The sequence below is a fragment of the Pseudophryne corroboree genome, chromosome 5 (genome assembly GCF_028390025.1).
Source record: "Pseudophryne corroboree isolate aPseCor3 chromosome 5, aPseCor3.hap2, whole genome shotgun sequence".
NCBI lineage: Eukaryota > Metazoa > Chordata > Amphibia > Anura > Myobatrachidae > Pseudophryne > Pseudophryne corroboree.
Window position 1 is genome coordinate 533,450,317 of NC_086448.1, and position 12,484 is coordinate 533,462,800.

The 12,484-nt window shown below is 45.1% G+C and overlaps 1 pseudogene; it reads right to left on the bottom strand.

The window, feature by feature from the left end:
• Positions 1 to 7,092: 7,092 nt before the first annotated feature.
• Positions 7,093 to 7,211, bottom strand: LOC134931504 (5S ribosomal RNA; annotated as a pseudogene).
• Positions 7,212 to 12,484: the final 5,273 nt, after the last annotated feature.

Sequence of the window (12,484 nt, forward strand, 5' to 3'; positions counted from 1 at the left end):
CCGTACTGCTATATACAGTATAATGGACCTGGTGGACACTGTCAGCAGACTGCGTTTATAGTATAAAGAAAAAAAGACACCACAGGTATACAATGTAGATAGATGGATAGTATACTTTATGTATGACGACGAGTGACTGAAGACACAGAGGTAGGTACAGCAGTGGCCTACCGTACTGCTATATACAGTATAATGGACCTGGTGGACACTGTCAGCAGACTGCGTTTATAGTATAAAGAAAAAAAGACACCACAGGTATACAATGTAGATGGATGGATAGTATACTTTATGTATGACGACGAGTGACTGAAGACACAGAGGTAGGTACAGCAGTGGCCTACCGTACTGCTATATACAGTATAATGGACCTGGTGGACACTGTCAGCAGACTGCGTTTATAGTATAAAGAAAAAAAGACACCACAGGTATACAATGTAGATGGATGGATAGTATACTTTATGTATGATGACGAGTGACTGAAGACACAGAGGTAGGTACAGCAGTGGCCTACCGTACTGCTATATACAGTATAATGGACCTGGTGGACACTGTCAGCAGACTGCGTTTATAGTATAAAGAAAAAAAGACACCACAGGTATACAATGTAGATGGATGGATAGTATACTTTATGTATGACGACGAGTGACTGAAGACACAGAGGTAGGTACAGCAGTGGCCTACCGTACTGCTATATACAGTATAATGGACCTGGTGGACACTGTCAGCAGACTGCGTTTATAGTATAAAGAAAAAAAGACACCACAGGTATACAATGTAGATGGATGGATAGTATACTTTATGTATGACGACGAGTGACTGAAGACACAGAGGTAGGTACAGCAGTGGCCTACCGTACTGCTATATACAGTATAATGGACCTGGTGGACACTGTCAGCAGACTGCGTTTATAGTATAAAGAAAAAAAGACACCACAGGTATACAATGTAGATGGATGGATAGTATACTTTATGTATGACGACGAGTGACTGAAGACACAGAGGTAGGTACAGCAGTGGCCTACCGTACTGCTATATACAGTATAATGGACCTGGTGGACACTGTCAGCAGACTGCGTTTATAGTATAAAGAAAAAAAGACACCACAGGTATACAATGTAGATGGATGGATAGTATACTTTATGTATGACGACGAGTGACTGAAGACACAGAGGTAGGTACAGCAGTGGCCTACCGTACTGCTATATACAGTATAATGGACCTGGTGGACACTGTCAGCAGACTGCGTTTATAGTATAAAGAAAAAAAGACACCACAGGTATACAATGTAGATGGATGGATAGTATACTTTATGTATGACGACGAGTGACTGAAGACACAGAGATAGGTACAGCAGTGGCCTACCGTACTGCTATATACAGTATAATGGACCTGGTGGACACTGTCAGCAGACTGCGTTTATAGTATAAAGAAAAAAAGACACCACAGGTATACAATGTAGATGGATGGATAGTATACTTTATGTATGACGACGAGTGACTGAAGACACAGAGGTAGGTACAGCAGTGGCCTACCGTACTGCTATATACAGTATAATGGACCTGGTGGACACTGTCAGCAGACTGCGTTTATACTTATAGTATACAGAAAAAAAGACACCACAGGAGTGTTTTTCAGGCAGACAAACGTATACTGATGGTCACTGTCAGCAAAACTGTGCACTGTACTCCTGCTATAGCTGATCCCCAGTCTCCCCCACAATTAAGCAGTGTGAGCACTCTGCACAGTCAGATATATCATGCAGCACACTGAGGCTGAGCACAGATATGGTATGGAGCGTTTTTTTCAGGCAGAGAACGGATTAAAAAAAACTAGCAAAACTCTGCACTGTACTCCTCCTGAGTCCTAACAGCTGCTCCCCAATCCTCCCCACAATAAGCTAAGCAGTAGCAATCAGATCAACTAACTACTATAACTATATAAATGGAGAGGACGCCAGCCACGTCCTCTCCCTATCAATCTCAATGCACGTGTGAAAATGGCGGCGACGCGCGGCTGCTTATATAGAATCCGAATCTCGCGAGAATCCGACAGCGGGATGATGACATTCGGGCGCGATCGGTTTACCCGAGCCACACGGGAGAATCCGAGTACGGCTCGGACCCGTGTAAAAAGGCTGAAGTTCGGGGGGGTTCGGTTTCCGAGAAACCGAACCCGCTCATCACTAATATATATACATACTTACCTCTCTGTGTTGTGCAAACCAATGTTAATAAGTTTCTTAGGAATCCGGTATCAGCTGTTAAGTTTGAATATGGTGCTGCACTCCAATCTCCTGCTTCTGAATAGCCCAACAAGCGCTGTTGTGATATATTTTAATAAGTCATCATGTTTTTTGGGAGGTTTTTTTTTTTTTTATTAGTGATGAGCGGGTTCGGTTCCTCGGAAACCGAACCCCCCCAAACTTCACCCATTTTACATGGGTCCGAGGCATACTCGGATTCTCCCGTATGGCTCAGTTAACCCGAGCGCGCCCGAACGTCATCATCCCGCTGTCGGATTCTCGCGAAATTCGGATTCTATATAAGCAGCCGCGCGTCGCCGCCATTTTCACTCGTGCATTGGAAATGTTAGGGAGAGGACGTGGCTGGCGTCCTCTCCGTGTATTGTTGATGCAAATATTTGTGCTTGCTTATTGCTTAATTGTGGGGACTGGGGAGCAGCTGTATATTAATAATATAGGAGGAGTACAATGCAGAGTTTTGCTGATCAGTGACCACCAGTTTTATCCGTTCTCTGCCTGAAAAAAAAACGCTCCTTATCTGTGCTCAGTGTGCTGCATATATCTGTGCTCACACTGCTTAATTGTGGGGACTGGGGAGCAGCTGTATTATATAGGAGGAGTACAGTGCAGAGTTTTGCTGACAGTGACCACCAGTATACGTTGTCTGCCTGAAAAACACTCCATATCTGTGCTCAGTGTGCTGCATATATCTGTGCTCACACTGCTTTATTGTGGGGACTGGGGAGCAGCTGTATTATATAGGAGGAGTACAGTGCAGAGTTTTGCTGACAGTGACCACCAGTATACGTTGTCTGCCTGAAAAACACTCCATATCTGTGCTCAGTGTGCTGCATATATCTGTGCTCACACTGCTTTATTGTGGGGACTGGGGACCACCAGTATATTATATAGGAGGAGTACAGTGCAGAGTTTTGCTGACCAGTGACCACCAGTATACGTTGTCTGCCTGAAAAACACTCCATATCTGTGCTGCATTGTAGTATATAGTAGGAGTACAGTGCATCATTTTGCTGACCACCAGTATATAATATATAGCATTACGGTACAGTAGGCCACTGCTGTACCTACCTCTGTGTCGTCAAGTATACTATCCATCCATACCTGTGGTGCATTTAAGTTTTGCACAGTTTGCTGACCACCAGTATATAATATATAGCATTACGGTACAGTAGGCCACTGCTGTACCTACCTCTGTGTCGTCAAGTATACTATCCATCCATACCTGTGGTGCATTTAAGTTTTGCACAGTTTGCTGACAACCAGTATATAATATATAGCATAACGGTACAGTAGGCCACTGCTGTACCTACCTCTGTGTCGTCAAGTATACTATCCATCCATACCTGTGGTGCATTTAAGTTTTGCACAGTTTGCTGAGCACCAGTATATAATATATAGCATTACGGTACAATAGGCCACTGCTGTACCTACCTCTGTGTCGTCAAGTATACTATCCATCCATACCTGTGGTGCATTTCAGTCTTGCACAGTTTGCTGACCACCAGTATATAATATATAGCAGTACGGTACAGTAGGCCACTGCTGTACCTACCTCTGTGTCGTCAAGTATACTATCCATCCATACCTGTGGTGCATTTCAGTTGTGCGCAGTATATATAGTAGTAGGCCATTGCTATTGATACTGGCATATAATTCCACACATTAAAAAATGGAGAACAAAAATGTGGAGGTTAAAATAGGGAAAGATCAAGATCCACTTCCACCTCGTGCTGAAGCTGCTGCCACTAGTCATGGCCAAGATGATGAAATGCCATCAACGTCGTCTGCCAAGGCCGATGCCCAATGTCATAGTAAAGAGCATGTAAAATCCAAAAAACAAAAGTTCAGTAAAATGACCCAAAAATCAAAATTGAAAGCGTCTGATGAGAAGTGTAAACTTGCCAATATGCCATTTACGACACGGAGTGGCAAGGAACGGCTGAGGCCCTGGCCTATGTTCATGGCTAGTGGTTCAGATTCACATGAGGATGGAAGCACTCATCCTCTCGCTAGAAAAATGAAAAGACTTAAGCTGGCAAAAGAACAGTAAAAGAACTGTGCGTTCTTCTAAATCACAAATCCCCAAGGAGAGTCCAATTGTGTCGGTTGCGATGCCTGACCTTCCCAACACTGGACGGGAAGAGCTTGCGCCTTCCACCATTTGCACGCCCCCTGCAAGTGCTGGAAGGAGCACCCGCAGTCCATTTCCTGATAGTCAAATTGAAGATGTCACTGTTGAAGTACACCAGAATGAGGATATGGGTGTTGTTGGCGCTGGGGAGGAAATTGACAAGGAGGATTCTGATGGTGAGGTGGTTTGTTTAAGTCAGGCACCCGGGGAGACACCTGTTGTCTGTGGGACGAATATGGCCATTGACATGCCTGGTCAAAATACAAAAAAAATCAGCTCTTCGGTGTGGAATTATTTCAACACAAATGTGGACAACAGGTGTCAAGCCGTGTGTTGCCTTTGTCAAGCTGTAATAAGTAGGGGTAAGGACGTTAACCACCTAGGAACATCCTCCCTTATACGTTACCTGGACCGCATTCATCAGAAGTCAGTGACAGGTTCAAAAACTTTGGGTGACAGCGGAAGGCGTCCACTGACAACTAAATCCCTTCCTCTTGTAACCAAGCTCCTGCAAACCACATCACCAACTCCCTCAGTGTCAATTTCCTCCTTACACAGGAAAGCCAATAGTCCTGCAGGCCATGTCATTGGCAAGTCTGACCAGTCCTCTCCTGCCTGGGATTCCTCCGATGCATCCTTGAGTGTAACGCCTACTGCTGCTGGCGCTGCTGTTGTTGCTGCTGGGAGTCGATCGTCATCCCAGAGGGGAAGTCGGAAGACCACTTGTACTACTTCCAGTAAGCAATTGACTGTCCAACAGTCCTTTGCGAGGAAGATGAAATATAACAGCAGTCATCCTGCTGCAAAGCGGATAACTCAGGCCTTGGCAGCCTGGGCGGTGAGAAACGTGGTTCCGGTATCCACCGTTAATTCAGAGGCAACTAGAGACTTGATTGAGGTACTGTGTCCCCGGTACCAAATACCATCTAGGTTCCATTTCTCTAGGCAGGTGATACCGAAAATGTACACAGACCTCAGAAAAAGAGTCACCAGTGTCCTAAAAAATGCAGTTGTACCCAATGTCCACTTAACCACGGATATGTGGACAAGTGGAGCAGAGCAGACTCAGGACTATATGACTGTGACAGCCCACTGGGTAGATGTATTGCCTCCCGCAGCAAGAACAGCAGCGGCGGCACCAGTAGCAGCATCGTGCAAACACCAACTCGTTCCTAGGCAGGCTACGCTTTGTATCACCGCTTTCCAGAAGAGGCACACAGCTGACAACCTCTTACGGAAACTGAGGAACATCATAGCAGAATGGCTTACCCAATTGACTCTCCTGGGGATTTGTGACATCGGACAACGCCAGCAATATTGTGCGTGCATTACATCTGGGCAAATTCCAGCACGTCCCATGTTTTGCACATACATTGAATTTGGTGGTGCAGAATTATTTAAAAAATAACAGGGGCGTGCAAGAGATGCTGTCGGTGGCCCGAAGAATTGTGGGCCACTTAAGGCATTCAGCCACCGCCTGCTGAAGACTGGAGCACCACCAAACATTCCTGAACCTGCCCTGCCATCATCTGAAGCAAGAGATGGTAACGAGGTCGAATTCAACCCTCTATATGCTTCAGAGGATGGAGGAGCAGCAAAGGGCCATTCAAGCCTATACATCTGCCCACGATATAGGCAAAGGAGGGGGAATGCACCTGTCTCAAGCGCAGTGGAGAATGATTTCAACGTTGTGCAAGGTTCTGCAACCCTTTGAACTTGCCACACGTGAAGTCAGTTCAGACACTGCCAGCCTGAGTCAGGTCATTCCCCTCATCAGACTTTTGCAGAAGAAGCTGGAGACATTGAAAGAGGAGCTAAAAGAGAGCGGTTCCGCTAGGCATGTGGGACTTGTGGATGGAGCCCTTAATTCGCTTAACCAGGATTCACGGGTGGTCAATCTGTTGAAATCAGAGCACTACATTTTGGCCACCGTGCTCGATCCTAGATTTAAAACCTAAGTTGTATCTCTCTTTCCGGCAGACACAAGTCTGCAGAGGTTCAAAGACCTGCTGGTGAGAAAATTGTCAAGTCAAGCGGAACGTGACCCGTCAACATCTCCTCCTTCACATTCTCCCGCAACTGGGGGTGCGAGGAAAAGGCTAAGAATTCCGAGCCCATCCGCTGGCGGTGATGCAGGGCATTACAAAGGGGAGAAAAAAAGAAGGCTCTTGTGTGGGCGCACTCTTTAGGAGAATAAGTAATTAGTGAAAATTCAAGAAATTATTAAGACATAACTTTTATTAGCATTCATAAAAGAAAATTACCCTTCCCAATGATCTATGCAAGAAAAATTAATGAAGTTGAAAAATTATTAAAATGTTCTGGTCTCTTTATTCCAAAGAGTATGTGGAAAGGTTGTAGACATAGGATAGTCATACCCCCATTTCCCCTGACCAGTACAGGGTTTCTGTATTGATGGAACCAGGGATTGGTCAAAACACAGTTTCTATGAAAAAAAAATTTGTTTACATAAATTGTAGGTAGTTAGAGAGGTAATCACATGTCACCACTGTGAAATTTATACACCTGTATTATATGCCCATGCCATATGTTGGAAAATTGTTGATTTGTCGGCATACCAGGTCAACCAAAAAAGCTATTAATTGATGCGAATTCTATGTTTAAAGATTACCAAATTGGAGTTAGTGGTGATACTGCTGTTGGTGTTTTGGATCACACGCAAAAGGAAATTATTTCCTGATCTACAACATCAGGTATTCGCAGGTAGTCGCCTTTCCTGATACTGACCTGGCCCAACGCTGTTTAGCTTCCAAGTTCGAATGAGATCGGGCGCTGACAGCGTGGTATGGTAGTAGAGGTTGAGTGTGTACACCAATGAGAGTGCACCGATATAGGAAAATAAGAAAAAGGACAATGGAAAGAAGAAAAAGAAGAGGAGGAAAGATTTGTGAAAATATGTGGATCTGCTTTTCACGTTAGACTCGGTTCAGAAGATCCCACTTATGTGGTATCGTGTACCGGGAATCATGAATGAGAGTCCACGAAATTTTGTGAACAAAAGATATAGTGACCTACTGGTTGGTTAGAACATATAATTTAACTCATTATTAGTCAGATACCTTCATTGAAGGTTATAACTTTCTATTATCAATTAGATTGATATGTCACCTGACACAATGAATAATGCTGTGAAGTCATACGATCCTGATCCTACGTCCAATGTAATAACTGGGGATTAGACCTTTATACTCAAAATGAGACAAAAGTATACATCATATTAGGACAGATTAGCGTAGTATTTGATAGTATAACTGCAGATGCCTTATGACATTTCTAGGATATTAGTGATAAACAGTTTGAATAAATAGATTATGCAGGGTAGGTGCATATGCAATGATATGAAAAGTTTTCGTCCCTGCTGGAGGAAGCAAGAGTTACAGCAAAGTATATAAATATAAATATGCAGTGAGAGTATCAGCAACCGATAGTATTACGTGTAAATTGCTTTTACTCTTAGGATAGAAAATAGCTTTTAAGTGACTCTGTCCTGGCTACACTGAGAGAGGAGACCAAAATAATCAATTTATATAGGAAAGGCCCTTTGGCAACAAGTTGTCATAGCAATCCAAACCATATAAAATAAGGTGAAAGATTAATAATAAATGATGTGAATTTCCTTCACTAAATGGTTGCTGTCTGTGACACTTAGGCACAAGACAGCAGGGGCTTACGAGTCTTCAATCCGTGAGAAATACAGGAAAGCCATGCAGGTGTGTTAGAAGAATGCCATAGTAGGACTGTGTTGACGGATCCCCTTTCAGAAATGGTGATGCAGGGCAGTCTGGAGCGAGTGCTGACATCTGGTCCGGACTGAAGGACCTGCCAACGATTACTGACATGTCGTCTACTGTCACTGCATTTGATTCTCTCACCATTGAAAAAATGGTGGAGGATTATATGAGTGACCGCATCCAAGTAGGCACGTCAGACAGTCCGTACGTATACTGGCAGGAAAAAGAGGCAATTTGGAGGCCCTTGCACAAACTGGCTTTATTCTACCTAAGTTGCCCTCCCTCCAGTGTGTACTCCGAAAGAGTGTTTAGTGCAGCCGCTCACCTTGTCAGCAATCGGCGTACGAGGTTACTTCCAGAAAATGTGGAGAAGATGATGTTCATCAAAATGAATTATAATCAATTCCTCCGTGGAGACATTCACCAGCAGCAATTGCCTCCAGAAAGTACACAGGGACCTGAGATGGTGGATTCCAGTGGGGACGAATTAATACTCAGTGAGGAGGGGGATGTACACAGTGAAAGGGGTGAGGAATCGGAGGATGATGATGAGGTCGACATCTTGCCTCTGTAGAGCCAGTTTGTGCTAGGAGAGATTGATTGCTTCTTTTTTGGTGGGGGCCCAAACAAACCAGTCATTTCATCTACAGTTGTGTGGCAGACTCTGTCGCCGAAATGATGGGTTTGTTAAAGTGTGCATGTCCTGTTTATACAAAATAAGGGTGGATGGGAGGGCCCAAGGACAATTCCATCTTGCACCTCTTTTTCTTCTTTGCATCATGTGCTGTTTGGGGACTAGTTTTTTAAGTGCCATCCTGTCTGACACTGCTATTGACGGGTCACGTTCCGCTTGACTTGACAATTTTCTCACCAGCAGGTCTTTGAACCTCTGCAGACTTGTGTCTGCCAGAAAGAGAGATACAACGTAAGTTTTAAATCTAGGATCGAGCACGGTGGCCAAAATGTAGTGCTCTGATTTCAACAGATTGACCACCCGTGAAACCTGGTTAAGCGAATTAAGGGCTCCATCCACAAGTCCCACATGCCTAGCGGAATCGCTCTGTTTTAGCTCCTCCTTCAATGTCTCCAGCTTCTTCTGCAAAAGCCTGATGAGGGGAATGACCTGACTCAGGCTGGCAGTGTCTGAAATGACTTCACGTGTGGCAAGTTCAAAGGGTTGCAGAACCTTGCACAACGTTGAAATCATTCTCCACTGCGCTTGAGTCAGGTGCATTCCCCCTCCTTTGCCTATATCATGGGCAGATGTATAGGCTTGAATGGCCTTTTGCTGCTCCTCCATCCTCTGAAGCATATAGAGGGTTGAATTCCACCTCGTTACCACCTCTTGCTTCAGATGATGGCAGGGCAGGTTCAGGAATGTTTGGTGGTGCTCCAGTCTTCGGCACGCGGTGGCTGAATGCCTTAAGTGGCCCACAATTCTTCGGGCCACCGACAGCATCTCTTGCACGCCCCTGTCGTTTTTTAAATAATTCTGCAGCACCAAATTCAATGTATGTGCAAAACATGGGACGTGCTGGAATTTGCCCAGATGTTATGCACGCACAATATTGCTGGCGTTGTCCGATGTCACAAATCCCCAGGAGAGTCCATTTGGAGTAAGCCATTCTGCGATGATGTTCCTCAGTTTCCGTAAGAAGTTGTCAGCTGCATGCCTCTTCTGGAAAGCGTTGATACAAAGCGTAGCCTGCCTAGGAATGAGTTGGCGTTTGCGAGATGCTGCTACTGGTGCCGCCGCTGCTGTTCTTGCTGCGGGAGGCAATACATCTACCCAGTGGGCTATCACAGTCATATAGTCCTGAGTCTGCCCTGCTCCCCTTGTCCACATGTCCGTGGTTAAGTGGACATTGGGTACAACTGCATTTTTTAGGACACTGGTGACTCTTTTTCTGAGGTCTGTGTACATTTTCGGTATCGCCTGCCTAGAAAAATGGAACCTAGATGGTATTTGGTACCGGGGACACAGTACCTCAATCAAGTCTCTAGTTGCCTCTGAATTAACGGTGGATACCGGAACCACGTTTCTCACCACCCAGGCTGCCAAGGCCTGAGTTATCCGCTTTGCAGCAGGATGACTGCTGTGATATTTCATCTTCCTCGCAAAGGACTGTTGGACAGTCAATTGCTTACTGGAAGTAGTACAAGTGGTCTTCCGACTTCCCCTCTGGGATGACGATCGACTCCCAGCAGCAACAACAGCAGCGCCAGCAGCAGTAGGCGTTACACTCAAGGATGCATCGGAGGAATCCCAGGCAGGAGAGGACTCGTCAGACTTGCCAGTGACATGGCCTGCAGGACTATTGGCTTTCCTGGGTAAGGAGGAAATTGACACTGAGGGAGTTGGTGGTGTGGTTTGCAGGAGCTTGGTTACAAGAGGAAGGGATTTAGTTGTCAGTGGACTGCTTCCGCTGTCACACAAAGTTTTTGAACTTGTCACTGACTTCTGATGAATGCGGTCCAGGTGACGTATAAGGGAGGATGTTCCTAGGTGGTTAACGTCCTTACCCCTACTTATTACAGCTTGACAAAGGCAACACACGGCTTGACACCTGTTGTCCGCATTTGTGTTGAAATAATTCCACACCGAAGAGCTGATTTTTTTTGTATTTTGACCAGGCATGTCAATGGCCATATTCGTCCCACGGACAACAGGTGTCTCCCCGGGTGCCTGACTTAAACAAACCACCTCACCATCAGAATCCTCCTTGTCAATTTCCTCCCCAGCACCAGCAACACCCATATCCTCATCCTGGTGTACTTCAACAGTGACATCTTCAATTTGACTATCAGGAACTGGACTGCGGGTGCTCCTTCCAGCACTTGCAGGGGGCGTGCAAATGGTGGAAGGCGCAAGCTCTTCCCGTCCAGTGTTGGGAAGGTCAGGCATCGCAACCGACACAATTGGACTCTCCTTGGGGATTTGTGATTTAGAAGAACGCACAGTTCTTTTACTGTGCTTTTGCCAGCTTAAGTCTTTTCATTTTTCTAGCGAGAGGATGAGTGCTTCTATCCTCATGTGAATCTGAACCACTAGCCATGAACATAGACCAGGGCCTCAGCCGTTCCTTGCCACTCCGTGTCGTAAATGGCATATTGGCAAGTTTACGCTTCTCATCAGACGCTTTCAATTTTGATTTTTGGGTCATTTTACTGAACTTTTGTTTTTTGGATTTTACATGCTCTCTACTATGACATTGGGCATCGGCCTTGGCAGACGACGTTGATGGCATTTCATCGTCTCGGCCATGACTAGTGGCAGCAGCTTCAGCACGAGGTGGAAGTGGATCTTGATCTTTCCCTATTTTAACCTCCACATTTTTGTTCTCCATTTTTTAATGTGTGGAATTATATGCCAGTATCAATAGAAATGGCCTACTACTATATATACTGCGCACAACTGAAATGCACCACAGGTATGGATGGATAGTATACTTGACGACACAGAGGTAGGTACAGCAGTGGCCTACTGTACCTTACTGCTATATATTATATACTGGTGGTCAGCAAACTGTGCAAAACTGAAATGCACCACAGGTATGGATGGATAGTATACTTGACGACACAGAGGTAGGTACAGCAGTGGCCTACTGTACCGTACTGCTATATATTATATACTGGTGGTCAGCAAACTGTGCAAAACTGAAATGCACCACAGGTATGGATGGATAGTATACTTGACGACACAGAGGTAGGTACAGCAGTGGCCTACTGTACCGTACTGCTATATATTATATACTGGTGGTCAGCAAACTGTGCAAAACTGAAATGCACCACAGGTATGGATGGACAGTATACTTGACGACACAGAGGTAGGTACAGCAGTGGCCTACTGTACCGCACTGCTATATATTATATACTGGTGGTCAGCAAACTGTGCAAAACTGAAATGCACCACAGGTATGGATGGATAGTATACTTGACGACACAGAGGTAGGTACAGCAGTGGCCTACTGTACCGTACTGCTATATATTATATACTGGTGGTCAGCAAACTGTGCAAAACTGAAATGCACCACAGGTATGGATGGACAGTATACTTGACGACACAGAGGTAGGTACAGCAGTGGCCTACTGTACCGCACTGCTATATATTATATACTGGTGGTCAGCAAACTGTGCAAAACTGAAATGCACCACAGGTATGGATGGATAGTATACTTGACGACACAGAGGTAGGTACAGCAGTGGCCTACTGTACCGTACTGCTATATATTATATATTGGTGGTCAGCAAACTGTGCAAAACTGAAATGCACCACAGGTATGGATGGACAGTATACTTGACGACACAGAGGTAGGTACAGCAGTGGCCTACTGTACCG